Below are 23,760 nucleotides of genomic sequence, written 5' to 3'. Positions count from 1 at the left end.
TAATGATGAATAGACTAAATGTCTGTTTTATCAGACTCACTTTGACTAATTATGTTGTAGCAAGAGATTATTTCTCGTTTACTGCCATATCAGCCTGGGTACGCCCGGTCTCGTCTGATCTCGGAAGCTAAGCAGGGTCGGGCCTGGTTAGAACTTGGATGGGACACCGCCTGGGAATACCAGGTGCTGTAAGCATTTTGTCCACGAGGGTGTGCTCTTGCACTATTTCATCAGCAACACTGCCTTGTAGTAAGCATTTAATGATGAATTGACTAAATGCAGGTTCCTGCCTTTTTAATAGGATCAAATTTCCTTGTGTTTTCAATTAGCATCTGCCTTATATTTATAAGACAAACAAGAATATTGTTGCTGAATGCAGCTTGTGTGTGCTTTGTGCTCCTTTGCCCTGTTCAAATGATGAAAGGAAATAAAGTTTGTATTTTATCTAACTACCTGTGCTAAAAAGTGATGGGAACAGTGTTTGTAATTTCTTCTACTTTTTCAGTGACACAAAGTTCAAGCTGCTTATCTAATTGGTGAAAATGCAATGTCTGTTTATCACACTCACTTTGACTATATATGTTGTAGCAAGAGATTTTTTTCTCGCTTACGGCCATACCAGCCTGGGTACGCCCGATCTCGTCTGATCTCGGAAGCTAAGCAGGGTCGGGCCTGGTTAGTACTTGGATGGGAGACCCCCTGGGAATAGCAGGTGCTGTAAGCATTTTGTCCACGAGGGTGTGCTCTTGCACTATTTCATCAGCAACACTGCCTTGTAGTAAGCATTTAATGATGAATTGACTAAATGTCTGTTTTATCAGACTCACTTTGACTATATATGTTGTAGCAAGAGATTGTTTCTCCCTTACGGCCATGTCAGCCTGGGTACGCCCGATCTCGTCTGATCTCGGAAGCTAAGCAGGGTCGGTACTGGTTAGTACTTGGATGGGAGACCGCCTGGGAATACCAGGTGCTGTACGCTTTTTGTCCACGAGGGTGTGCTCTTGCACTATTTCATCAGCAACACTGCCTTGTAGTAAGCATTTAATGATGAATTGACTAAATGCAGCTTCCTGCCTTTTTAATAGGATCAAATTTCCTTGTGTTTTCAATTAGCATCTGCCTTGTATTTATAAGACAAACAAGAATATTGTTGCTGAATGCAGCTTGTGTGTGCTTTATGCTCCTTTGCCCTGTTCAAATGATGAAAGGAAATAAAGTTTGTATTTTATCCAACTACCTGTGCTAAAAAGTGATGGGAACAGTGTTTGTAATTTCTTCTACTTTTTCAGTGACACAAAGTTCAAGCTGCTTATCTAATTGGTGAAAATGCAATGTCTGTTTATCACACTCACTTTGACTCTATATGTTGTAGCAAGAGATTGTTTCTCGCTTACGGCAATATCAGCCTGGGTACTCCCGATCTCGTCTGATCTCGGAAGCTAAGCAGGGTCGGGCCTGGTTAGTACTTGGATGGGAGACCGCCTGGGAATACCAGGTGCTGTAAGCATTTTGTCCACGAGGGTGTGCTCTTGCACTATTTCATCAGCAACACTGCCTTGTTGTAAGCATTTAATGATGAATTGACTAAATGTCTGTTTTATCAGACTCACTTTGACTATATATGTTGTAGCAAGAGATTGTTTCTCGCTTACGGCCATACCAGCCTGGGTACTCCCGATCTCGTCTGATCTCGGAAGCTAAGCAGGGTCGTGCCTGGTTAGTACTTGGATGGGAGACCGCCTGGGAATACCAGGTGCTGTAAGCATTTTGTCCACGAGGGTGTGCTCTTGCACTATTTCATCAGCAACACTGCCTTGTAGTAAGCATTTAATGATGAATTGACTAAATGCAGCTTCCTGCCTTTTTAATAGGATCAAATTTCCTTGTGTTTTCAATTAGCATCTGCCTTGTATTTATAAGACAAACAAGAATATTGTTGCTGAATGCAGCTTGTGTGTGCTTTATGCTCCTTTGCCCTGTTCAAATGATGAAAGGAAATAAAGTTTGTATTTTATCCAACTACCTGTGCTAAAAAGTGATGGGAACAGTGTTTGTAATTTCTTCTACTTTTTCAGTGACACAAAGTTCAAGCTGCTTATCTAATTGGTGAAAATGCAATGTCTGTTTATCACACTCACTTTGACTCTATATGTTGTAGCAAGAGATTGTTTCTCGCTTACGGCCATATCATCCTGGGTACTCCCGATCTCGTCTGATCTCGGAAGCTAAGCAGGGTCGGGCCTGGTTAGTACTTGGATGGGAGACCGCCTGGGAATACCAGGTGCTGTAAGCATTTTGTCCACGAGGGTGTGCTCTTGCACTATTTCATCAGCAACACTGCCTTGTAGTAAGCATTTAATGATGAATTGACTAAATGTCTGTTTTATCAGACTCACTTTGACTATATATGTTGTAGCAAGAGATTGTTTCTCGCTTACGGCCATACCAGCCTGGGTACTCCCGATCTCGTCTGATCTCGGAAGCTAAGCAGGGTCGGGCCTGGTTAGTACTTGGATGGGAGACCGCCTGGGAATACCAGGTGCTGTAAGCATTTTGTCCACGAGGGTGTGCTCTTGCACTATTTCATCAGCAACACTGCCTTGTAGTAAGCATTTAATGATGAATTGACTAAATGTCTGTTTTATCAGACTCACTTTGACTATATATGTTGTAGCAAGAGATTGTTTCTCGCTTACGGCCATATCAGCCTGGGTAGGCCCGATCTCGTCTGATCTCGGAAGCTAAGCAGGGTCGGGCCTGGTTAGTACTTGGATGGGAAACCGCCTGGGAATACCAGGTGCTGTAAGCATTTTGTCCACGAGGGTGTGCTCTTGCACTATTTCATCAGCAACACTGCCTTGTAGTAAGCATTTAATGATGAATTGACTAAATGTCTGTTTTATCAGACTCACTTTGACTATATATGTTGTAGCAAGAGATTGTTTCTCGCTAACGGCCATATCAGCCTGGGTACGCCCGATCTCGTCTGATCTCGGAAGCTAAGCAGGGTCGGGCCTGGTTAGTACTTGGATGGGAGACCGCCTGGGAATACCAGGTGCTGTAAGCATTTTGCCCACGAGGGTGTGCTCTTGCACTATTTCATCAGCAACACTGCCTTGTAGTAAGCATTTAATGATGAATTGACTAAATGTCTGTTTTATCAGACTCACTTTGACTATATATGTTGTAGCAAGAGATTGTTTCTCGCTTACTGCCATATCAGCCTGGGTACGCCCGATCTCGTCTGATCTCGGAAGCTAAGCAGGGTCGGGCCTGGTTAGTACTTGGATGGGAGACCGCCTGGGAATACCAGGTGCTGTAAGCATTTTGTCCACGAGGGTGTGCTCTTGCACTATTTCATCAGCAACACTGCCTTGTAGTAAGCATTTAATGATGAATTGACTAAATGCAGCTTCCTGCCTTTTTAATAGGATCAAATTTCCTTGTGTTTTCAATTAGCATCTGCCTTGTATTTATAAGACAAACAAGAATATTGTTGCTGAATGCAGCTTGTGTGTGCTTTGTGCTCCTTTGCCCTGTTCAAACGATGAAAGGAAATAAAGTTTGTATTTTATCCAACTACCTGTGCTAAAAAGTGATGGGAACAGTGTTTGTAATTTCTTCTACGTTTTCAGTGACACAAAGTTCAAGCTGCTTATCTAATTGGTGAAAATGCAATGTCTGTTTATCACACTCACTTTGACTATATATGTTGTAGCAAGAGATTGTTTCTCGCATACGGCCATACCAGCCTGGGGGCGCTAATCCTTGATTGGAGAAGTGACGACAGGTGCGAGTAATTGAGCTGTGAGTGTTTGCTTGAGAGTGTTTGCTCGAGAGCTATTTTCGTTTCTTTTTTGGATTTTGCAATATAATTTATTGTTTTTTCATTTGGATAGTTTTTAGTTTTGTTTAGTTTTCCCCCCCTGCAGTTTTGCTGCCTGGGGGAGGTTTTTTCGCTTTCATTTTTGATTCACAATGACGGACAACATGGCAACGACAAACGGAACGGACAAAGACAACGAAAATGCGCAACGGAAGGAAAACGAAAAAGGAGGAATGAAATATGGAAAAGAATACACGGTGGCAATTGAGTTGGTGGGAGAAGAAAAGGTGACGACGATGGAATTACTACGAGCAATTAAGGAGACGTGTGGAGAGGTGGTGGGATGCCGAATGAAAGGAGATAAGAAATATGAAATTACGATGAGAAACGGAAAAGGTAAAGAACGGATAATGGACGGTATACGGATAAAGGACAACAAGATACTGGCGAGAGATGTGAATATTAATGAATTGGTGGTGTCTTTTATGAATCTACCGGTATATATAGAAGATAAAGTGATACTGGACAAGTTGAGAAGCTGGGGAGTAACGGCCGTATCGGAGATAAGGAGGAGAGTTTGGCCTGGAACGGAGGTGGTTGACGGAACAAGGTTCTGTAAAGTTAAATTTACGGAAAAAGTCACATCATTGCCATATTCCACAAAAATTGAGACGCTGGAAGGAGCTGAATACTTCAGGGTGATCCATGACAAGCAGGTCAGAGTTTGTCGATTGTGCATACAACCTGGGCACATAGTTAAAGATTGCCCTGAATTCAAGTGTTTCAAGTGCGGCAATCAAGGCCATTATGCGAGAGAGTGTGTCGGAGAGAAGGAAAGGAATGTTTGTGGTAGATGCAGAAAGAGATTGGCGGAATGCAACTGTGGAGAAGTTATGACTGAAGAGGGGAGTCAAGTACTATTCGAGGAAGCAGTTGTATTGTCGGAAGAAGGAGAAGAAGATGGAGGAGATGATGTGGTGGAAGGTGGAGAGACGGAGGAAGGAAGAAGGGAGAAGAAGGAAGACCAGAAGATTAACGAAATTGGGAGCAGCATGGATTCAGAAATAAGAAGATGGAGTTTTCAGGAGGAGGGGGGGAGTGGACTGGGGGGAAGCTCGGGGGACTCACAGGTTTTAGGGGAAAGCACAGCACAAACAAGTAACTCGGGGGGTGAAGAAATGGAGAGGGTTTTAAGTTTAATGACAATAACAGAGACGGGTATGAACACGGGGAGCACAACGACGACAATATATGAGACGGAGATGAACACGGGGAGCACAACGAACATTCCAGAAACGGCGATGAACACGGGGAGCACAACGACGACTACACATGAGACGGAGATGAACATTCCAGAAACGGCGGAGAACACGGGGAGCACAACGAACATTCCAGAATCGGCGATGAACACGGGGAGCACAACGGACGAGGGTGTAAAGAAGAAAAGTTGGCTGGATGAAATGGACTTGGAGGAGATATCGGACTCGGATGATGGGGAAAAGTTTGAAAGAATGAGAGGAGGATACAGGAAGAGGAAAGCAGCGGAGGGGGGGGAGAGAAAGGGTGGAAGAGGAAAGAAACTGGATAAAAGGTAGAGGATAATGAAATTATATTTTATAATTTTATTATTTATTAGTATGGTCACAATAATGTCGATAAATGCGAATGGGTTGAGAACAATAGGAAAATTTAATAGAATAGTACACATAAAGAATTCTGATATTTTATGTATTCAAGAGACGCACTGGGATAATATGTGTGTTTTAGAAGTACAGAAAATATGGAGGGATTTTATTTATGTAAACAATGGTAGGGGGAATTCATGTGGGGTTGCAATTTTAATAAGGAAGGATGTAGTAGAAAATGTGAAGAAGATATATAATGATAATAATGGGAGGATTTTAATTTTAGACTTTGAGTATATGAGTAGGGTTTTTAGGATTATAAATATTTATGCGCCGAATAATGAAATAGAGAGAAGGAATTTATTTTTAGAATTAGCGAAATGGTGCAAGGGAAACTGTATTTTAGTTGGGGATTTTAATGTAAAAATGGATAGACTAGATATGACAAGGGGAGCTATTTTTAGAAGTGACGTATCTAGGGGGGTTTTAAGGAAGATGATGGTTGAAAACAATTTAATTGATATATGGAGGGAGGAGAATCCTAATAAGAGAGAATTTTCTAGAAGGCAGGTGGTTTTAGGGGAATTGAAACAGACACGGATAGATTTGGTTTTAGTAAATGAAGGGTTAAGGAATTTTATGAAGGATATTAAATATATTTTTACAACTTTTAGTGATCATGCTGGGTTAACATTTTCGGTGGGGTTAGATAAGGAAAGGAAAGGGGGGGGAATATGGTGTATGAATGCAGGGTATCTAGGTGATGAGGAATACGGGAAACGACTTAAATCTTTGATAGAAGATGAAATGGAGGATAAGCAAAAAGGGAATGATAAGTGCAAGTGGTGGGAAAATGTTAAAGAAAAAATAAAAGTTTTTAGTATTAGATATGCAAGGAAGAAGAGGAGTAGGATGACAAGAGCAGAAAATTATTTAAGAACAAAATTGAATGAAGAAATGAAGAAATGTGATAGTGATCCTGATTATACTATTGAAAGGTTTTTAGATTTAAAAGCAAAATTGAGCAAATGTGAAATAGAGAAGTGTAAGGGTGCAATTATTAGAAGTAGGGCAAAATATGTTTTAGAAGGGGAGAAATGTACCTCGTTTTTTCTTGGTTTAGAAAAAACTAAACAGACGAAATCATATATTAGTGAGATTGAAAATGTAAAGGGTGAAGTGGTAAATGATTATGTTGAAATATTAGAAACTGTACAGAATTTTTATAAGGATTTATTTAAGAAAGGGGAGGTGGAGGAGGGGTGTGTAAAAGAGATTTTAAGTAGTGTGGATGTGCAAATTGGTGTTGAAGATAAGCAAATGTGTGATAGGAAGATAACAATGGATGAAGTGAAAGATGCAATTAAGGGTTTACAAATAAATAAAAGTCCTGGAGTAGATGGACTAATTGCAGAGTTTTATAAAATGTATGAAAGTATTTTAGCACCTATTTTATTAGAAGTATATCAATATATGGAAGACAATGATACTGTTTCAGATTCCATGGTGACAGGGCTGATATCGATTTTATATAAAAATAAGGGGAGCAAACTGAAACTAGAAAATTATAGGCCAATTAGTTTATTAAACTCAGATTATAAGATTTTAGCTAAGATACTGGCAAATAGGATGAAGATGGTTTTAAATGATATTATAGCACCTACACAAAATTATAGTGTGCCTGGAAGAGATATAGCAGATACCATAACTACACTTAGAGATGTGATAAATAAAATGAATAGTGACAAGATGGGGGGGATTGTTTTAAGTATAGATTTTAATAAAGCTTTTGACAGGGTGGAACATGATTTTATGTTTAGGGTACTGGAAAAGTATGGGTTTGGAAATGGTATAATAAGATGGATAAAATTATTATATAGAAAGGCTAAAAGTACGGTTAAATGTAATGGGGTTTTAACAGATTCTTTTATTCTTGAGAGGTCAGTGAGACAGGGGTGCCCTTTATCAGCTTTATTGTTTGTTTTATCGGTAGAACCCTTAGCGGCATACCTTTAAAAAAGATCATTTTATAAATTGTGTAGAGACTCCGCAAGGAGGTTTTAGTTTAATTCATCAATATGCAGACGATACCACAATTACAGTCAGAGATGAGGGAAGTGTTAAAAGGGTGATGGAGTGTTTTAAAGTATATGAGAAAGCCTCAGGAGCTAAAGTGAATATGGAGAAGTCAGTAATAATGTATGTTGGGAAGAATAATGAGGGGACTTTTCCTTTTAAGGTGGTAAATGATTATTTTAAGGTGTTAGGTGTGTTTTTAGGGGTGAAGGAACAAGAAGCTAGGGATCTGACATGGAGTGGGGTTATAAATAAAGTTAGGAAGGTAGTAAATATGTGGAAGGGGAGGGCTTTGAAATTAAAAGGGAAAGTAATTGTTGTAAATTCCTTGCTGATGTCAATTTTTATTCATGTCATGAACGTTTTAGATGTACCAGAATGGGTTTTATCTGAAATGAATACGATTTTAGTTGATTTTTTATGGGATGGGAAAGGAGCGAAAATTTCTTTTAAAACATTGATTGCAGGATATGAGGAGGGGGGTTTGAAGTTGGTGGATTTAAATGTAAGGAAAAAAGCAATTAGAGTTAAAATGGTACGGAAATATTTATATGGTGAACTAGATTATGGATGGAAAAGATTTTTTAAGGAGTATTTGCAGGAGGTTGGGAGGATGGGGGACAATGGTTTATTGATGTGCATGAAAAAAGAAATGTTAAGTAATATACCATTGTTTTATAGAGAAGTGTTTGAAGCTTGGGGGGAGTTTTTACCAAATATTTATTATGAGTGTACCATTTTAGACAATATTTTAAATCAGCCAATTTTCTTAAATCCCAAGATACAATATAATAATAAGATGTTGTTTTGTAAATATTTTATGAGGGCTGGGATGAGACAGATTGGGGATATTTTATACGAGGTCATTCCAGGGTTTCTTACTGTACAAGCGATTTATGATAATGTTTGTGAAGTAGAAGATGAAATAAGTAAAACTACAATAGAAAATATGTATAAGAGAATTTTAGGGTGTATTCCTGAAGAATGGGTGCTTTTAATAAATACAGAGGTGGTTGAGAGAGCTAAGGGTTTACCGGTTTTATATTATGAAAGTAATGGGGAGAAACATGTTTTATCAGGTTTGAAAGTTAAAAAGATTTATGAAAAATGTATTTTAAGAGAGATAAAAGCTCCTGCTTCAGAAAAAGTGTGGTCTAGGGTATTTGTAAATATAGATGTAAAATCAATATGGAAGAATGTCAATGTCAAATATAATTCTATAGAATGTGAAGATAATGATTTTAAATTGAAACATAATAGGATTTTTACGAACGTGGTTTTACATCAAATAAATAGAGACATTAAAAGAGAATGTGATATTTGTGGTACGGAGGTGGAAAATTTTATGCACTTTTTTATTGAATGTAGTAGATTACAAGGGTTTCATGAGTTTATAAAGGGGCTTTTAGAACAACATTGGGGAGAAGATATTGTAAATGGGGTTGAGTGGAGGAGGTTGTTTCTATTTGGTATAAATGGAAAAAGCAAAGTTTTTAATATTAATTTGATGAATTTTGTTCTTAGCCATGCTAGATACGCTGTAAGACAAAGAAGGAATTTAGGACATTATGAAGGGAAAATTGTGAGTGTGGAGGTTTTATTTAAAAGTATTTTAGAGAAAGATATTGAACTAATATATAAATATGGAGGATGTAATTTTGAAAAACTGTTTGTGTGGGGGAGCACTTTTATCGAAATTGATCAAAATGGAAAACTTGCTTTTAATTATTAATTGGTTTTAGTGGATGATTGTGTTTTTTAATTGGTTTTATTTTCTTTTCTTTTTTGATTTTGTAAAAGGATGAATTGTTCATCCTTTTTATTATTATTGTTTGAATATTGTAAATATTATGTGTTTTTTCATAATAAAAGATTTAAAAAAAAAGGTACTCCCGATCTCGTCTGATCTCGGAAGCTAAGCAGGGTCGGGCCTGGTTAGTACTTGGATGGGAGACCGCCTGGGAATACCAGGTGCTGTAAGCATTTTGTCCACGAGGGTGTGCTCTTGCACTATTTCATCAGCAACACTGCCTTGTAGTAAGCATTTAATGATGAATTGACTAAATGTCTGTTTTATCAGACTCACTTTGACTATATATGTTGTAGCAAGAGATTGTTTCTCCCTTACGGCCATATCAGCCTGGGTACGCCCGATCTCGTCTGATCTCGGAAGCTAAGCAGGGTCGGGCCTGGTTAGTACTTCGATGGGAGACTGCCTGGCAATACCAGGTGCTGTAAGCATTTTGTCCACGAGGGTGTGCTCTTGCACTATTTCATCAGCAACACTGCCTTGTAGTAAGCATTTAATGATGAATTTACTAAATTTCTGTTTTATCAGACTCACTTTGACTATATATGTTGTAGCAAGAGATTGTTTCTCGCTTACGGCCATATCAGCCTGGGTACGCCCGATCTCGTCTGATCTCGGAAGCTAAGCAGGGTCGGGCCTGGTTAGTACTTTGATGGGAGACTGCCTGGGAATACCAGGTGCTGTAAGCATTTTGTCCACGAGGGTGTGCTCTTGCACTATTTCATCAGCAACACTGCCTTGTAGTAAGCATTTAATGATGAATAGACTAAATGTCTGTTTTATCAGACTCACTTTGACTATATATGTTGTAGCAAGAGATTGTTTCTCGCTTACGGCCATACCAGCCTGGGTACGCCCGATCTCGTCTGATCTCGGAAGCTAAGCAGGGTCGGGCCTGGTTAGTACTTGGATCGGAGACCGCCTGGGAATACCAGGTGCTGTAAGCATTTTGTCCACGAGGGTGTGCTCTTGCACTATTTCATCAGCAACACTGCCTTGTAGTAAGCATGATGAATTGACTAAATGTCTGTTTTATCAGACTCACTTTGACTATATATGTTGTAGCAAGAGATTGTTTCTCGCTTACGGCCATGTCAGCCTGGGTACGCCCGATCTCGTCTGATCTCGGAAGCTAAGCAGGGTCGGTACTGGTTAGTACTTGGATGGGAGACCGCCTGGGAATACCAGGTGCTGTAAGCATTTTGTCCACGAGGGTGTGCTCTTGCACTATTTCATCAGCAACACTGCCTTGTAGTAAGCATTTAATGATGAATTGACAAAATGTCTGTTTTATCAGACTCACTTTGACTATATATGTTGTAGCAAGAGATTGTTTCTCGCTTACGGCCATATCAGCCTGGGTACGCCCGATCTCGTCTGATCTCGGAAGCTAAGCAGGGTCGGGCCTGGTTAGTACTTGGATGGGAGACCGCCTGGGAATACCAGGTGCTGTAAGCATTTTGTCCACGAGGGTGTGCTCTTGCACTATTTCATCAGCAACACTGCCTTGTAGTAAGCATTTAATGATGAATTGACTAAATGCAGCTTCCTGCCTTTTTAATAGGATCAAATTTCCTTGTGTTTTCAATTAGCATCTGCCTTGTATTTATAAGACAAACAAGAATATTGTTGCTGAATGCAGCTTGTGTGTGCTTTGTGCTCCTTTGCCCTGTTCAAATGATGAAAGGAAGTAAAGTTGGTATTTTATCCAACTACCTGTGCTAAAAAGTGATGGGAACAGTGTTTGTAATTTCTTCTACTTTTTCAGTGACACAAAGTTCAAGCTGCTTATCTAATTGGTGCCTGGTTAGTACTTGGATGGGAGACCGCCTGGGAATACCAGGTGCTGTAAGCATTTTGTCCACGAGGGTGTGCTCTTGCACTATTTCATCAGCAACATGGCCTTGTAGTAAGCATTTAATGATGAATTGACTAAATGCAGCTTCCTGCCTTTTTAATAGGATCAAATTTCCTTGTGTTTTCAATTAGCATCTGCCTTGTATTTATAAGACAAACAAGAATATTGTTGCTGAGTGCAGCTTGTGTGTGCTTTGTGCTCCTTTGCCCTGTTCAAATGATGAAAGGAAATAAAGTTTGTATTTTATCCAACTACCTGTGCTAAAAAGTGATGGGAACAGTGTTTGTAATTTCTTCTACTTTTTCAGTGACACAAAGTTCAAGCTGCTTATCTAATTGGTGAAAATGCAATGTCTGTTTATCACACTCACTTTGACTATATATGTTGTAGCAAGAGATTGTTTCTCGCTTACGGCCATACCAGCCTGGGTACACCCGATCTCGGAAGCTAAGCCGGGTCGGGCCTGGTTAGTACTTGGATGGGAGACCCCATGGGAATACCAGGTGCTGTAAGCATTTTGTCCACGAGGGTGTGCTCTTGCACTATTTCATCAGCAACACTGCCTTGTAGTAAGCATTTAATGATGAATTGACTAAATGTCTGTTTTATCAGACTCACTTTGACTATATATGTTGTAGCAAGAGATTGTTTCTCGCTTACGGCCATGTCAGCCTGGGTACGCCCGATCTCGTCTGATCTCGGAAGCTAAGCAGGGTCGGTACTGGTTAGTACTTGGATGGGAGACCGCCTGGGAATAGCAGGTGCTGTAAGCATTTTGTCCACGAGGGTGTGCTCTTGCACTATTTCATCAGCAACACTGCCTTGTAGTAAGCATTTAATGATGAATTGACTAAATGCAGCTTCCTGCCTTTTTAATAGGATCAAATTTCCTTGTGTTTTCAATTAGCATCTGCCTTGTATTTATAAGACAAACAAGAATATTGTTGCTGAATGCAGCTTGTGTGTGCTTTGTGCTCCTTTGCCCTGTTCAAACGATGAAAGGAAATAAAGTTTGTATTTTATCCAACTACCTGTGCTAAAAAGTGATGGGAACAGTGTTTGTAATTTCTTCTACTTTTTCAGTGACACAAAGTTCAAGCTGCTTATCTAATTGGTGAAAATGCAATGTCTGTTTATCACACTCACTTTGACTATATATGTTGTAGCAAGAGATTGTTTCTCGCATACGGCCATACCAGCCTGGGTACGCCCGATCTCGTCTGATTTCGGAAGCGAAGCAGGGTCGGGCCTGGTTAGTACTTGGATGGGAGACCGCCTGGGAATACCAGGTGCTGTAAGCATTTTGTCCACGAGGGTGTGCTCTTGCACTATTTCATCAGCAACACTGCCTTGTATTAAGCATTTAATGATGAATTGACTAAATGTCTGTTTTATCAGACTCACTTTGACTATATATGTTGTAGCAAGAGATTGTTTCTAGCTTACGGCCATATCAGCCTGGGTACGCCCGATCTCGTCTGATCTCGGAAGCTAAGCAGGGTCGGGCCTGGTTAGTACTTGGATGGGAGACCGCCTGGGAATACCAGGTGCTGTAAGCATTTTGTCCACGAGGGTGTGCTCTTGCACTATTTCATCAGCAACACTGCCTTGTAGTAAGCATTTAATGATGAATTGACTAAATGTCTGTTTTATCAGACTCACTTTGACTATATATGTTGTAGCAAGAGATTGTTTCTCGCTTACGGCCATATCAGCCTGGGTACGCCCGATCTCGTCTGATCTCGGAAGCTAAGCAGGGTCGGGCCTGGTTAGTACTTGGATGCGAGACCGCCTGGGAATACCAGGTGCTGTAAGCATTTTGCCCACGAGGGTGTGCTCTTGCACTATTTCATCAGCAACACTGCCTTGTAGTAAGCATTTAATGATGAATTGACTAAATGTCTGTTTTATCAGACTCACTTTGACTATATATTTTGTAGCAAGAGATTGTTTCTCGCTTACTGCCATATCAGCCTGGGTACGCCCGATCTCGTCTGATCTCGGAAGCTAAGCAGGGTCGGGCCTGGTTAGTACTTGGATGGGAGACCGCCTGGGAATACCAGGTGCTGTAAGCATTTTGTCCACGAGGGTGTGCTCTTGCACTATTTCATCAGCAACACTGCCTTGTTGTAAGCATTTAATGATGAATTGACTAAATGTCTGTTTTATCAGACTCACTTTGACTATATATGTTGTAGCAAGAGATTGTTTCTCTCTTACGGCCATATCAGCCTGGGTACGCCCGATCTCGTCTGATCTCGGAAGCTAAGCAGGGTCGGGCCTGGTTAGTACTTGGATGGGAGACCGCCTGGGAATACCAGGTGCTGTAAGCATTTTGCCCACGAGGGTGTGCTCTTGCACTATTTCATCAGCAACACTGCCTTGTAGTAAGCATTTAATGATGAATTGACTAAATGTCTGTTTTATCAGACTCACTTTGACTATATATGTTGTAGCAAGAGATTGTTTCTCGCTTACGGCCATATCAGCCTGGGTACGCCCGATCTCGTCTGATCTCGGAAGCTAAGCAGGGTCGGGCCTGGTTAGTACTTGGATGGGAGACCGCCTGGGAATACCAGGTGCTGTAAGCATTTTGTCCACGAGGGTGTGCTCTTGCACTATTTCATCAGCAACACTGCCTTGTAGTAAGCATTTAATGATGAATTGACTAAATGTCTGTTTTATCAGACTCACTTTGACTATATATGTTGTAGCAAGAGATTGTTTCTCGCTTACGGCCATATCAGCCTGGGTACGCCCGATCTCGTCTGATCTCGGAAGCTAAGCAGGGTCGGGCCTGGTTAGTACTTGGATGGGAGACCGCCTGGGAATACCAGGTGCTGTAAGCATTTTGTCCACGAGGGTGTGCTCTTGCACTATTTCATCAGCAACACTGCCTTGTAGTAAGCATTTAATGATGAATTGACTAAATGCAGCTTCCTGCCTTTTTAATAGGATCAAATTTCCTTGTGTTTTCAATTAGCATCTGCCTTGTATTTATAAGACAAACAAGAATATTGTTGCTGAATGCAGCTTGTGTGTGCTTTGTGCTCCTTTGCCCTGTTCAAATGATGAAAGGAAATAAAGTTTGTATTTTATCCAACTACCTGTGCTAAAAAGTGATGGGAACAGTGTTTATAATTTCTTCTACTTTTTCAGTGACACAAAGTTCAAGCTGCTTATCTAATTGGTGAAAATGCAATGTCTGTTTATCACACTCACTTTGACTATATATGTTGTAGCAAGAGATTGTTTCTCGCATACGGCCATACCAGCCTGGGGGCGCTAATCCTTGATTGGAGAAGTGACGACAGGTGCGAGTAATTGAGCTGTGAGTGTTTGCTTGAGAGTGTTTGCTCGAGAGCTATTTTCGTTTCTTTTTTGGATTTTGCAATATAATTTATTGTTTTTTCATTTGGATAGTTTTTAGTTTTGTTTAGTTTTCCCCCCCTGCAGTTTTGCTGCCTGGGGGAGGTTTTTTCGCTTTCATTTTTGATTCACAATGACGGACAACATGGCAACGACAAACGGAACGGACAAAGACAACGAAAATGCGCAACGGAAGGAAAACGAAAAAGGAGGAATGAAATATGGAAAAGAATACACGGTGGCAATTGAGTTGGTGGGAGAAGAAAAGGTGACGACGATGGAATTACTACGAGCAATTAAGGAGACGTGTGGAGAGGTGGTGGGATGCCGAATGAAAGGAGATAAGAAATATGAAATTACGATGAGAAACGGAAAAGGTAAAGAACGGATAATGGACGGTATACGGATAAAGGACAACAAGATACTGGCGAGAGATGTGAATATTAATGAATTGGTGGTGTCTTTTATGAATCTACCGGTATATATAGAAGATAAAGTGATACTGGACAAGTTGAGAAGCTGGGGAGTAACGGCCGTATCGGAGATAAGGAGGAGAGTTTGGCCTGGAACGGAGGTGGTTGACGGAACAAGGTTCTGTAAAGTTAAATTTACGGAAAAAGTCACATCATTGCCATATTCCACAAAAATTGAGACGCTGGAAGGAGCTGAATACTTCAGGGTGATCCATGACAAGCAGGTCAGAGTTTGTCGATTGTGCATACAACCTGGGCACATAGTTAAAGATTGCCCTGAATTCAAGTGTTTCAAGTGCGGCAATCAAGGCCATTATGCGAGAGAGTGTGTCGGAGAGAAGGAAAGGAATGTTTGTGGTAGATGCAGAAAGAGATTGGCGGAATGCAACTGTGGAGAAGTTATGACTGAAGAGGGGAGTCAAGTACTATTCGAGGAAGCAGTTGTATTGTCGGAAGAAGGAGAAGAAGATGGAGGAGATGATGTGGTGGAAGGTGGAGAGACGGAGGAAGGAAGAAGGGAGAAGAAGGAAGACCAGAAGATTAACGAAATTGGGAGCAGCATGGATTCAGAAATAAGAAGATGGAGTTTTCAGGAGGAGGGGGGGAGTGGACTGGGGGGAAGCTCGGGGGACTCACAGGTTTTAGGGGAAAGCACAGCACAAACAAGTAACTCGGGGGGTGAAGAAATGGAGAGGGTTTTAAGTTTAATGACAATAACAGAGACGGGTATGAACACGGGGAGCACAACGACGACAATATATGAGACGGAGATGAACACGGGGAGCACAACGAACATTCCAGAAACGGCGATGAACACGGGGAGCACAACGACGACTACACATGAGACGGAGATGAACATTCCAGAAACGGCGGAGAACACGGGGAGCACAACGAACATTCCAGAATCGGCGATGAACACGGGGAGCACAACGGACGAGGGTGTAAAGAAGAAAAGTTGGCTGGATGAAATGGACTTGGAGGAGATATCGGACTCGGATGATGGGGAAAAGTTTGAAAGAATGAGAGGAGGATACAGGAAGAGGAAAGCAGCGGAGGGGGGGGAGAGAAAGGGTGGAAGAGGAAAGAAACTGGATAAAAGGTAGAGGATAATGAAATTATATTTTATAATTTTATTATTTATTAGTATGGTCACAATAATGTCGATAAATGCGAATGGGTTGAGAACAATAGGAAAATTTAATAGAATAGTACACATAAAGAATTCTGATATTTTATGTATTCAAGAGACGCACTGGGATAATATGTGTGTTTTAGAAGTACAGAAAATATGGAGGGATTTTATTTATGTAAACAATGGTAGGGGGAATTCATGTGGGGTTGCAATTTTAATAAGGAAGGATGTAGTAGAAAATGTGAAGAAGATATATAATGATAATAATGGGAGGATTTTAATTTTAGACTTTGAGTATATGAGTAGGGTTTTTAGGATTATAAATATTTATGCGCCGAATAATGAAATAGAGAGAAGGAATTTATTTTTAGAATTAGCGAAATGGTGCAAGGGAAACTGTATTTTAGTTGGGGATTTTAATGTAAAAATGGATAGACTAGATATGACAAGGGGAGCTATTTTTAGAAGTGACGTATCTAGGGGGGTTTTAAGGAAGATGATGGTTGAAAACAATTTAATTGATATATGGAGGGAGGAGAATCCTAATAAGAGAGAATTTTCTAGAAGGCAGGTGGTTTTAGGGGAATTGAAACAGACACGGATAGATTTGGTTTTAGTAAATGAAGGGTTAAGGAATTTTATGAAGGATATTAAATATATTTTTACAACTTTTAGTGATCATGCTGGGTTAACATTTTCGGTGGGGTTAGATAAGGAAAGGAAAGGGGGGGGAATATGGTGTATGAATGCAGGGTATCTAGGTGATGAGGAATACGGGAAACGACTTAAATCTTTGATAGAAGATGAAATGGAGGATAAGCAAAAAGGGAATGATAAGTGCAAGTGGTGGGAAAATGTTAAAGAAAAAATAAAAGTTTTTAGTATTAGATATGCAAGGAAGAAGAGGAGTAGGATGACAAGAGCAGAAAATTATTTAAGAACAAAATTGAATGAAGAAATGAAGAAATGTGATAGTGATCCTGATTATACTATTGAAAGGTTTTTAGATTTAAAAGCAAAATTGAGCAAATGTGAAATAGAGAAGTGTAAGGGTGCAATTATTAGAAGTAGGGCAAAATATGTTTTAGAAGGGGAGAAATGTACCTCGTTTTTTCTTGGTTTAGAAAAAACTAAACAGACGAAATCATATATTAGTGAGATTGAAAATGTAAAGGGTGAAGTGGTAAATGATTATGTTGAAATATTAGAAACTGTACAGAATTTTTATAAGGATTTATTTAAGAAAGGGGAGGTGGAGGAGGGGTGTGTAAAAGAGATTTTAAGTAGTGTGGATGTGCAAATTGGTGTTGAAGATAAGCAAATGTGTGATAGGAAGATAACAATGGATGAAGTGAAAGATGCAATTAAGGGTTTACAAATAAATAAAAGTCCTGGAGTAGATGGACTAATTGCAGAGTTTTATAAAATGTATGAAAGTATTTTAGCACCTATTTTATTAGAAGTATATCAATATATGGAAGACAATGATACTGTTTCAGATTCCATGGTGACAGGGCTGATATCGATTTTATATAAAAATAAGGGGAGCAAACTGAAACTAGAAAATTATAGGCCAATTAGTTTATTAAACTCAGATTATAAGATTTTAGCTAAGATACTGGCAAATAGGATGAAGATGGTTTTAAATGATATTATAGCACCTACACAAAATTATAGTGTGCCTGGAAGAGATATAGCAGATACCATAACTACACTTAGAGATGTGATAAATAAAATGAATAGTGACAAGATGGGGGGGATTGTTTTAAGTATAGATTTTAATAAAGCTTTTGACAGGGTGGAACATGATTTTATGTTTAGGGTACTGGAAAAGTATGGGTTTGGAAATGGTATAATAAGATGGATAAAATTATTATATAGAAAGGCTAAAAGTACGGTTAAATGTAATGGGGTTTTAACAGATTCTTTTATTCTTGAGAGGTCAGTGAGACAGGGGTGCCCTTTATCAGCTTTATTGTTTGTTTTATCGGTAGAACCCTTAGCGGCATACCTTTAAAAAAGATCATTTTATAAATTGTGTAGAGACTCCGCAAGGAGGTTTTAGTTTAATTCATCAATATGCAGACGATACCACAATTACAGTCAGAGATGAGGGAAGTGTTAAAAGGGTGATGGAGTGTTTTAAAGTATATGAGAAAGCCTCAGGAGCTAAAGTGAATATGGAGAAGTCAGTAATAATGTATGTTGGGAAGAATAATGAGGGGACTTTTCCTTTTAAGGTGGTAAATGATTATTTTAAGGTGTTAGGTGTGTTTTTAGGGGTGAAGGAACAAGAAGCTAGGGATCTGACATGGAGTGGGGTTATAAATAAAGTTAGGAAGGTAGTAAATATGTGGAAGGGGAGGGCTTTGAAATTAAAAGGGAAAGTAATTGTTGTAAATTCCTTGCTGATGTCAATTTTTATTCATGTCATGAACGTTTTAGATGTACCAGAATGGGTTTTATCTGAAATGAATACGATTTTAGTTGATTTTTTATGGGATGGGAAAGGAGCGAAAATTTCTTTTAAAACATTGATTGCAGGATATGAGGAGGGGGGTTTGAAGTTGGTGGATTTAAATGTAAGGAAAAAAGCAATTAGAGTTAAAATGGTACGGAAATATTTATATGGTGAACTAGATTATGGATGGAAAAGATTTTTTAAGGAGTATTTGCAGGAGGTTGGGAGGATGGGGGACAATGGTTTATTGATGTGCATGAAAAAAGAAATGTTAAGTAATATACCATTGTTTTATAGAGAAGTGTTTGAAGCTTGGGGGGAGTTTTTACCAAATATTTATTATGAGTGTACCATTTTAGACAATATTTTAAATCAGCCAATTTTCTTAAATCCCAAGATACAATATAATAATAAGATGTTGTTTTGTAAATATTTTATGAGGGCTGGGATGAGACAGATTGGGGATATTTTATACGAGGTCATTCCAGGGTTTCTTACTGTACAAGCGATTTATGATAATGTTTGTGAAGTAGAAGATGAAATAAGTAAAACTACAATAGAAAATATGTATAAGAGAATTTTAGGGTGTATTCCTGAAGAATGGGTGCTTTTAATAAATACAGAGGTGGTTGAGAGAGCTAAGGGTTTACCGGTTTTATATTATGAAAGTAATGGGGAGAAACATGTTTTATCAGGTTTGAAAGTTAAAAAGATTTATGAAAAATGTATTTTAAGAGAGATAAAAGCTCCTGCTTCAGAAAAAGTGTGGTCTAGGGTATTTGTAAATATAGATGTAAAATCAATATGGAAGAATGTCAATGTCAAATATAATTCTATAGAATGTGAAGATAATGATTTTAAATTGAAACATAATAGGATTTTTACGAACGTGGTTTTACATCAAATAAATAGAGACATTAAAAGAGAATGTGATATTTGTGGTACGGAGGTGGAAAATTTTATGCACTTTTTTATTGAATGTAGTAGATTACAAGGGTTTCATGAGTTTATAAAGGGGCTTTTAGAACAACATTGGGGAGAAGATATTGTAAATGGGGTTGAGTGGAGGAGGTTGTTTCTATTTGGTATAAATGGAAAAAGCAAAGTTTTTAATATTAATTTGATGAATTTTGTTCTTAGCCATGCTAGATACGCTGTAAGACAAAGAAGGAATTTAGGACATTATGAAGGGAAAATTGTGAGTGTGGAGGTTTTATTTAAAAGTATTTTAGAGAAAGATATTGAACTAATATATAAATATGGAGGATGTAATTTTGAAAAACTGTTTGTGTGGGGGAGCACTTTTATCGAAATTGATCAAAATGGAAAACTTGCTTTTAATTATTAATTGGTTTTAGTGGATGATTGTGTTTTTTAATTGGTTTTATTTTCTTTTCTTTTTTGATTTTGTAAAAGGATGAATTGTTCATCCTTTTTATTATTATTGTTTGAATATTGTAAATATTATGTGTTTTTTCATAATAAAAGATTTAAAAAAAAAGGTACTCCCGATCTCGTCTGATCTCGGAAGCTAAGCAGGGTCGGGCCTGGTTAGTACTTGGATGGGAGACCGCCTGGGAATACCAGGTGCTGTAAGCATTTTGTCCACGAGGGTGTGCTCTTGCACTATTTCATCAGCAACACTGCCTTGTAGTAAGCATTTAATGATGAATTGACTAAATGTCTGTTTTATCAGACTCACTTTGACTATATATGTTGTAGCAAGAGATTGTTTCTCGCTTACGGCCATATCAGCCTGGGTACGCCCGATCTCGTCTGATCTCGGAAGCTAAGCAGGGTCGGGCCTGGTTAGTACTTCGATGGGAGACTGCCTGGCAATACCAGGTGCTGTAAGCATTTTGTCCACGAGGGTGTGCTCTTGCACTATTTCATCAGCAACACTGCCTTGTAGTAAGCATTTAATGATGAATTTACTAAATTTCTGTTTTATCAGACTCACTTTGACTATATATGTTGTAGCAAGAGATTGTTTCTCGCTTACGGCCATATCAGCCTGGGTACGCCCGATCTCGTCTGATCTCGGAAGCTAAGCAGGGTCGGGCCTGGTTAGTACTTTGATGGGAGACTGCCTGGGAATACCAGGTGCTGTAAGCATTTTGTCCACGAGGGTGTGCTCTTGCACTATTTCATCAGCAACACTGCCTTGTAGTAAGCATTTAATGATGAATAGACTAAATGTCTGTTTTATCAGACTCACTTTGACTATATATGTTGTAGCAAGAGATTGTTTCTCGCTTACGGCCATACCAGCCTGGGTACGCCCGATCTCGTCTGATCTCGGAAGCTAAGCAGGGTCGGGCCTGGTTAGTACTTGGATCGGAGACCGCCTGGGAATACCAGGTGCTGTAAGCATTTTGTCCACGAGGGTGTGCTCTTGCACTATTTCATCAGCAACACTGCCTTGTAGTAAGCATGATGAATTGACTAAATGTCTGTTTTATCAGACTCACTTTGACTATATATGTTGTAGCAAGAGATTGTTTCTCGCTTACGGCCATGTCAGCCTGGGTACGCCCGATCTCGTCTGATCTCGGAAGCTAAGCAGGGTCGGTACTGGTTAGTACTTGGATGGGAGACCGCCTGGGAATACCAGGTGCTGTAAGCATTTTGTCCACGAGGGTGTGCTCTTGCACTATTTCATCAGCAACACTGCCTTGTAGTAAGCATTTAATGATGAATTGACAAAATGTCTGTTTTATCAGACTCACTTTGACTATATATGTTGTAGCAAGAGATTGTTTCTCGCTTACGGCCATATCAGCCTGGGTACGCCCGATCTCGTCTGATCTCGGAAGCTAAGCAGGGTCGGGCCTGGTTAGTACTTGGATGGGAGACCGCCTGGGAATACCAGGTGCTGTAAGCATTTTGTCCACGAGGGTGTGCTCTTGCACTATTTCATCAGCAACACTGCCTTGTAGTAAGCATTTAATGATGAATTGACTAAATGCAGCTTCCTGCCTTTTTAATAGGATCAAATTTCCTTGTGTTTTCAATTAGCATCTGCCTTGTATTTATAAGACAAACAAGAATATTGTTGCTGAATGCAGCTTGTGTGTGCTTTGTGCTCCTTTGCCCTGTTCAAATGATGAAAGGAAATAAAGTTGGTATTTTATCCAACTACCTGTGCTAAAAAGTGATGGGAACAGTGTTTGTAATTTCTTCTACTTTTTCAGTGACACAAAGTTCAAGCTGCTTATCTAATTGGTGAAAATGCAATGTCTGTTTATCACACTCACTTTGAATATATATGTTGTAGCAAGAGATTGTTTCTCGCTTACGGCCATACCAGCGCTGGGGGTACGCCCGATCTCGTCTGATCTCGGAAGCTAAGCAGGGTCGGGCCTGGCTTAGTACTTGGATGGGAGACCGCCGTGGGAATACCAGGTGCTGTAAGCATTTTGTCCACGAGGGTGTGCTCTTGCACTATTTCATCAGCAACACTGCCTTGTAGTAAGCATTTAATGATGAATTGACTAAATGCAGCTTCCTGCCTTTTTAATAGGATCAAATTTCCTTGTGTTTTCAATTAGCATCTGCCTTGTATTTATAAGACAAACAAGAATATTGTTGCTGAATGCAGCTTGTGTGTGCTTTGTGCTCCTTTGCCCTGTTCAAATGATGAAAGGAAATAAAGTTGGTATTTTATCCAACTACCTGTGCTAAAAAGTGATGGGAACAGTGTTTGTAATTTCTTCTACTTTTTCAGTGACACAAAGTTCAAGCTGCTTATCTAATTGGTGAAAATGCAATGTCTGTTTATCACACTCACTTTGAATATATATGTTGTAGCAAGAGATTGTGTCTCGCTTACGGCCATACCAGCCTGGGTTCGCCCGATCTCGTCTGATCTCGGAAGCTAAGCAGGGTCGGGCCTGGTTAGTACTTGGATGGGAGACCGCCTGGGAATACCAGGTGCTGTAAGCATTTTGTCCACGAGGGTGTGCTCTTGCACTATTTCATCAGCAACACTGCCTTGTAGTAAGCATTTAATGATGAATTGACTAAATGTCTGTTTTATCAGACTCACTTTGACTATATATGTTGTAGCAAGAGATTGTTTCTCGCTTACGGCCATACCAGCCTGGGTACGCCCGATCTCGTCTGATCTCGGAAGCTAAGCAGGGTCGTGCCTGGTTAGTACTTGGATGGGAGACCGCCTGGGAATACCAGGTGCTGTAAGCATTTTGTCCACGAGGGTGTGCTCTTGCACTATTTCATCAGCAACACTGCCTTGTAGTAAGCAATTAATGATGAATTGACTAAATGCAGCTTCCTGCCTTTTTAATAGGATCAAATTTCCTTGTGTTTTCAATTAGCATCTGCCTTGTATTTATAAGACAAACAAGAATATTGTTGCTGAATGCAGCTTGTGTGTGCTTTGTGCTCCTTTGCCCTGTTCAAATGATGAAAGGAAATAAAGTTGGTATTTTATCCAACTACCTGTGCTAAAAAGTGATGGGAACAGTGTTTGTAATTTCTTCTACTTTTTCAGTGACACAAAGTTCAAGCTGCTTATCTAATTGGTGAAAATGCAATGTCTGTTTATCACACTCACTTTGAATATATATGTTGTAGCAAGAGATTGTTTCTCGCTTACGGCCATACCAGCCTGGGTACGCCCGATCTCGTCTGATCTCGGAAGCTAAGCAGGGTCGGGCCTGGTTAGTACTTGGATGGGAGACCGCCTGGGAATACCAGGTGCTGTAAGCATTTTGTCCACGAGGGTGTGCTCTTGCACTATTTCATCAGCAACACTGCCTTGTAGTAAGCATTTAATGATGAATTGACTAAATGTCTGTTTTATCAGACTCACTTTGACTATATATGTTGTAGCAAGAGATTGTTTCTCGCTTACGGCCATACCAGCCTGGGTACGCCCGATCTCGTCTGATCTCGGAAGCTAAGCAGGGTCGTGCCTGGTTAGTACTTGGATGGGAGACCGCCTGGGAATACCAGGTGCTGTAAGCATTTTGTCCACGAGGGTGTGCTCTTGCACTATTTCATCAGCAACACTGCCTTGTAGTAAGCATTTAATGATGAATTGACTAAATGCAGCTTCCTGCCTTTTTAATAGGATCAAATTTCCTTGTGTTTTCAATTAGCATC

General features: G+C 39.7%; 25 non-coding genes and 9 pseudogenes across 25 annotated transcripts; all 34 read left to right on the top strand.

Annotated features, from left to right (window-relative positions):
- The first annotated feature begins 76 nt into the window (after positions 1 to 76).
- Positions 77 to 195, top strand: LOC123738115 (uncharacterized; annotated as a pseudogene).
- Positions 196 to 605: 410 nt separating this feature from the next.
- On the top strand, positions 606 to 724 carry LOC145884571 (5S ribosomal RNA). The gene has a single exon (XR_014396149.1). It is a non-coding gene; the product is annotated as a 5S ribosomal RNA (ribosomal RNA).
- Positions 725 to 863: 139 nt separating this feature from the next.
- LOC123738114 (uncharacterized) lies at positions 864 to 982 on the top strand (annotated as a pseudogene).
- A 409-nt stretch (positions 983 to 1,391) lies between these two features.
- Positions 1,392 to 1,510, top strand: LOC145885926 (5S ribosomal RNA). Its single transcript, XR_014397510.1, has one exon. It is a non-coding gene; the product is annotated as a 5S ribosomal RNA (ribosomal RNA).
- Positions 1,511 to 1,649: 139 nt separating this feature from the next.
- LOC145886416 (5S ribosomal RNA) lies at positions 1,650 to 1,768 on the top strand. Its single transcript, XR_014398001.1, has one exon. It is a non-coding gene; the product is annotated as a 5S ribosomal RNA (ribosomal RNA).
- Positions 1,769 to 2,177: 409 nt separating this feature from the next.
- LOC145857682 (5S ribosomal RNA) lies at positions 2,178 to 2,296 on the top strand. The gene has a single exon (XR_014378583.1). It is a non-coding gene; the product is annotated as a 5S ribosomal RNA (ribosomal RNA).
- Positions 2,297 to 2,435: 139 nt separating this feature from the next.
- On the top strand, positions 2,436 to 2,554 carry LOC145857600 (5S ribosomal RNA). The gene has a single exon (XR_014378500.1). It is a non-coding gene; the product is annotated as a 5S ribosomal RNA (ribosomal RNA).
- Positions 2,555 to 2,693: 139 nt separating this feature from the next.
- On the top strand, positions 2,694 to 2,812 carry LOC123738133 (5S ribosomal RNA). The gene has a single exon (XR_006767425.1). It is a non-coding gene; the product is annotated as a 5S ribosomal RNA (ribosomal RNA).
- A 139-nt stretch (positions 2,813 to 2,951) lies between these two features.
- LOC145886150 (5S ribosomal RNA) lies at positions 2,952 to 3,070 on the top strand. The gene has a single exon (XR_014397734.1). It is a non-coding gene; the product is annotated as a 5S ribosomal RNA (ribosomal RNA).
- A 139-nt stretch (positions 3,071 to 3,209) lies between these two features.
- LOC123738099 (5S ribosomal RNA) lies at positions 3,210 to 3,328 on the top strand. Its single transcript, XR_006767391.2, has one exon. It is a non-coding gene; the product is annotated as a 5S ribosomal RNA (ribosomal RNA).
- Positions 3,329 to 9,652: 6,324 nt separating this feature from the next.
- LOC145853196 (uncharacterized) lies at positions 9,653 to 9,771 on the top strand (annotated as a pseudogene).
- A 139-nt stretch (positions 9,772 to 9,910) lies between these two features.
- LOC145887361 (5S ribosomal RNA) lies at positions 9,911 to 10,029 on the top strand. Its single transcript, XR_014398952.1, has one exon. It is a non-coding gene; the product is annotated as a 5S ribosomal RNA (ribosomal RNA).
- Positions 10,030 to 10,168: 139 nt separating this feature from the next.
- LOC145887366 (5S ribosomal RNA) lies at positions 10,169 to 10,287 on the top strand. The gene has a single exon (XR_014398957.1). It is a non-coding gene; the product is annotated as a 5S ribosomal RNA (ribosomal RNA).
- A 134-nt stretch (positions 10,288 to 10,421) lies between these two features.
- Positions 10,422 to 10,540, top strand: LOC145853034 (uncharacterized; annotated as a pseudogene).
- A 139-nt stretch (positions 10,541 to 10,679) lies between these two features.
- On the top strand, positions 10,680 to 10,798 carry LOC145883262 (5S ribosomal RNA). The gene has a single exon (XR_014394837.1). It is a non-coding gene; the product is annotated as a 5S ribosomal RNA (ribosomal RNA).
- Positions 10,799 to 11,604: 806 nt separating this feature from the next.
- Positions 11,605 to 11,713, top strand: LOC145853301 (uncharacterized; annotated as a pseudogene).
- A 139-nt stretch (positions 11,714 to 11,852) lies between these two features.
- Positions 11,853 to 11,971, top strand: LOC123737457 (uncharacterized; annotated as a pseudogene).
- A 409-nt stretch (positions 11,972 to 12,380) lies between these two features.
- Positions 12,381 to 12,499, top strand: LOC123737179 (5S ribosomal RNA). The gene has a single exon (XR_006766719.1). It is a non-coding gene; the product is annotated as a 5S ribosomal RNA (ribosomal RNA).
- Positions 12,500 to 12,638: 139 nt separating this feature from the next.
- LOC123737715 (5S ribosomal RNA) lies at positions 12,639 to 12,757 on the top strand. Its single transcript, XR_006767013.1, has one exon. It is a non-coding gene; the product is annotated as a 5S ribosomal RNA (ribosomal RNA).
- Positions 12,758 to 12,896: 139 nt separating this feature from the next.
- Positions 12,897 to 13,015, top strand: LOC123737330 (5S ribosomal RNA). The gene has a single exon (XR_014373399.1). It is a non-coding gene; the product is annotated as a 5S ribosomal RNA (ribosomal RNA).
- Positions 13,016 to 13,154: 139 nt separating this feature from the next.
- On the top strand, positions 13,155 to 13,273 carry LOC123737453 (5S ribosomal RNA). The gene has a single exon (XR_014398323.1). It is a non-coding gene; the product is annotated as a 5S ribosomal RNA (ribosomal RNA).
- A 139-nt stretch (positions 13,274 to 13,412) lies between these two features.
- Positions 13,413 to 13,531, top strand: LOC123737945 (5S ribosomal RNA). The gene has a single exon (XR_006767242.1). It is a non-coding gene; the product is annotated as a 5S ribosomal RNA (ribosomal RNA).
- Positions 13,532 to 13,670: 139 nt separating this feature from the next.
- Positions 13,671 to 13,789, top strand: LOC123738229 (5S ribosomal RNA). The gene has a single exon (XR_006767446.2). It is a non-coding gene; the product is annotated as a 5S ribosomal RNA (ribosomal RNA).
- Positions 13,790 to 13,928: 139 nt separating this feature from the next.
- LOC123738165 (5S ribosomal RNA) lies at positions 13,929 to 14,047 on the top strand. Its single transcript, XR_014394836.1, has one exon. It is a non-coding gene; the product is annotated as a 5S ribosomal RNA (ribosomal RNA).
- A 6,324-nt stretch (positions 14,048 to 20,371) lies between these two features.
- On the top strand, positions 20,372 to 20,490 carry LOC145852844 (uncharacterized; annotated as a pseudogene).
- A 139-nt stretch (positions 20,491 to 20,629) lies between these two features.
- LOC145887360 (5S ribosomal RNA) lies at positions 20,630 to 20,748 on the top strand. Its single transcript, XR_014398951.1, has one exon. It is a non-coding gene; the product is annotated as a 5S ribosomal RNA (ribosomal RNA).
- A 139-nt stretch (positions 20,749 to 20,887) lies between these two features.
- Positions 20,888 to 21,006, top strand: LOC145887365 (5S ribosomal RNA). Its single transcript, XR_014398956.1, has one exon. It is a non-coding gene; the product is annotated as a 5S ribosomal RNA (ribosomal RNA).
- Positions 21,007 to 21,140: 134 nt separating this feature from the next.
- LOC123738180 (uncharacterized) lies at positions 21,141 to 21,259 on the top strand (annotated as a pseudogene).
- Positions 21,260 to 21,398: 139 nt separating this feature from the next.
- On the top strand, positions 21,399 to 21,517 carry LOC145883261 (5S ribosomal RNA). Its single transcript, XR_014394835.1, has one exon. It is a non-coding gene; the product is annotated as a 5S ribosomal RNA (ribosomal RNA).
- A 409-nt stretch (positions 21,518 to 21,926) lies between these two features.
- LOC145853467 (uncharacterized) lies at positions 21,927 to 22,050 on the top strand (annotated as a pseudogene).
- A 409-nt stretch (positions 22,051 to 22,459) lies between these two features.
- On the top strand, positions 22,460 to 22,578 carry LOC145882151 (5S ribosomal RNA). The gene has a single exon (XR_014393718.1). It is a non-coding gene; the product is annotated as a 5S ribosomal RNA (ribosomal RNA).
- Positions 22,579 to 22,717: 139 nt separating this feature from the next.
- LOC145886327 (5S ribosomal RNA) lies at positions 22,718 to 22,836 on the top strand. Its single transcript, XR_014397912.1, has one exon. It is a non-coding gene; the product is annotated as a 5S ribosomal RNA (ribosomal RNA).
- A 409-nt stretch (positions 22,837 to 23,245) lies between these two features.
- LOC145856628 (5S ribosomal RNA) lies at positions 23,246 to 23,364 on the top strand. Its single transcript, XR_014377519.1, has one exon. It is a non-coding gene; the product is annotated as a 5S ribosomal RNA (ribosomal RNA).
- Positions 23,365 to 23,503: 139 nt separating this feature from the next.
- On the top strand, positions 23,504 to 23,622 carry LOC145886325 (5S ribosomal RNA). The gene has a single exon (XR_014397910.1). It is a non-coding gene; the product is annotated as a 5S ribosomal RNA (ribosomal RNA).
- The last annotated feature ends 138 nt before the right edge of the window (positions 23,623 to 23,760 follow it).

Source organism: Salmo salar, chromosome 08, assembly GCF_965601325.2.
Source record: "Salmo salar chromosome 08, fSalSal1, whole genome shotgun sequence".
NCBI lineage: Eukaryota > Metazoa > Chordata > Actinopteri > Salmoniformes > Salmonidae > Salmo > Salmo salar.
This window is presented reverse-complemented; position numbering and strand designations above follow the sequence as displayed.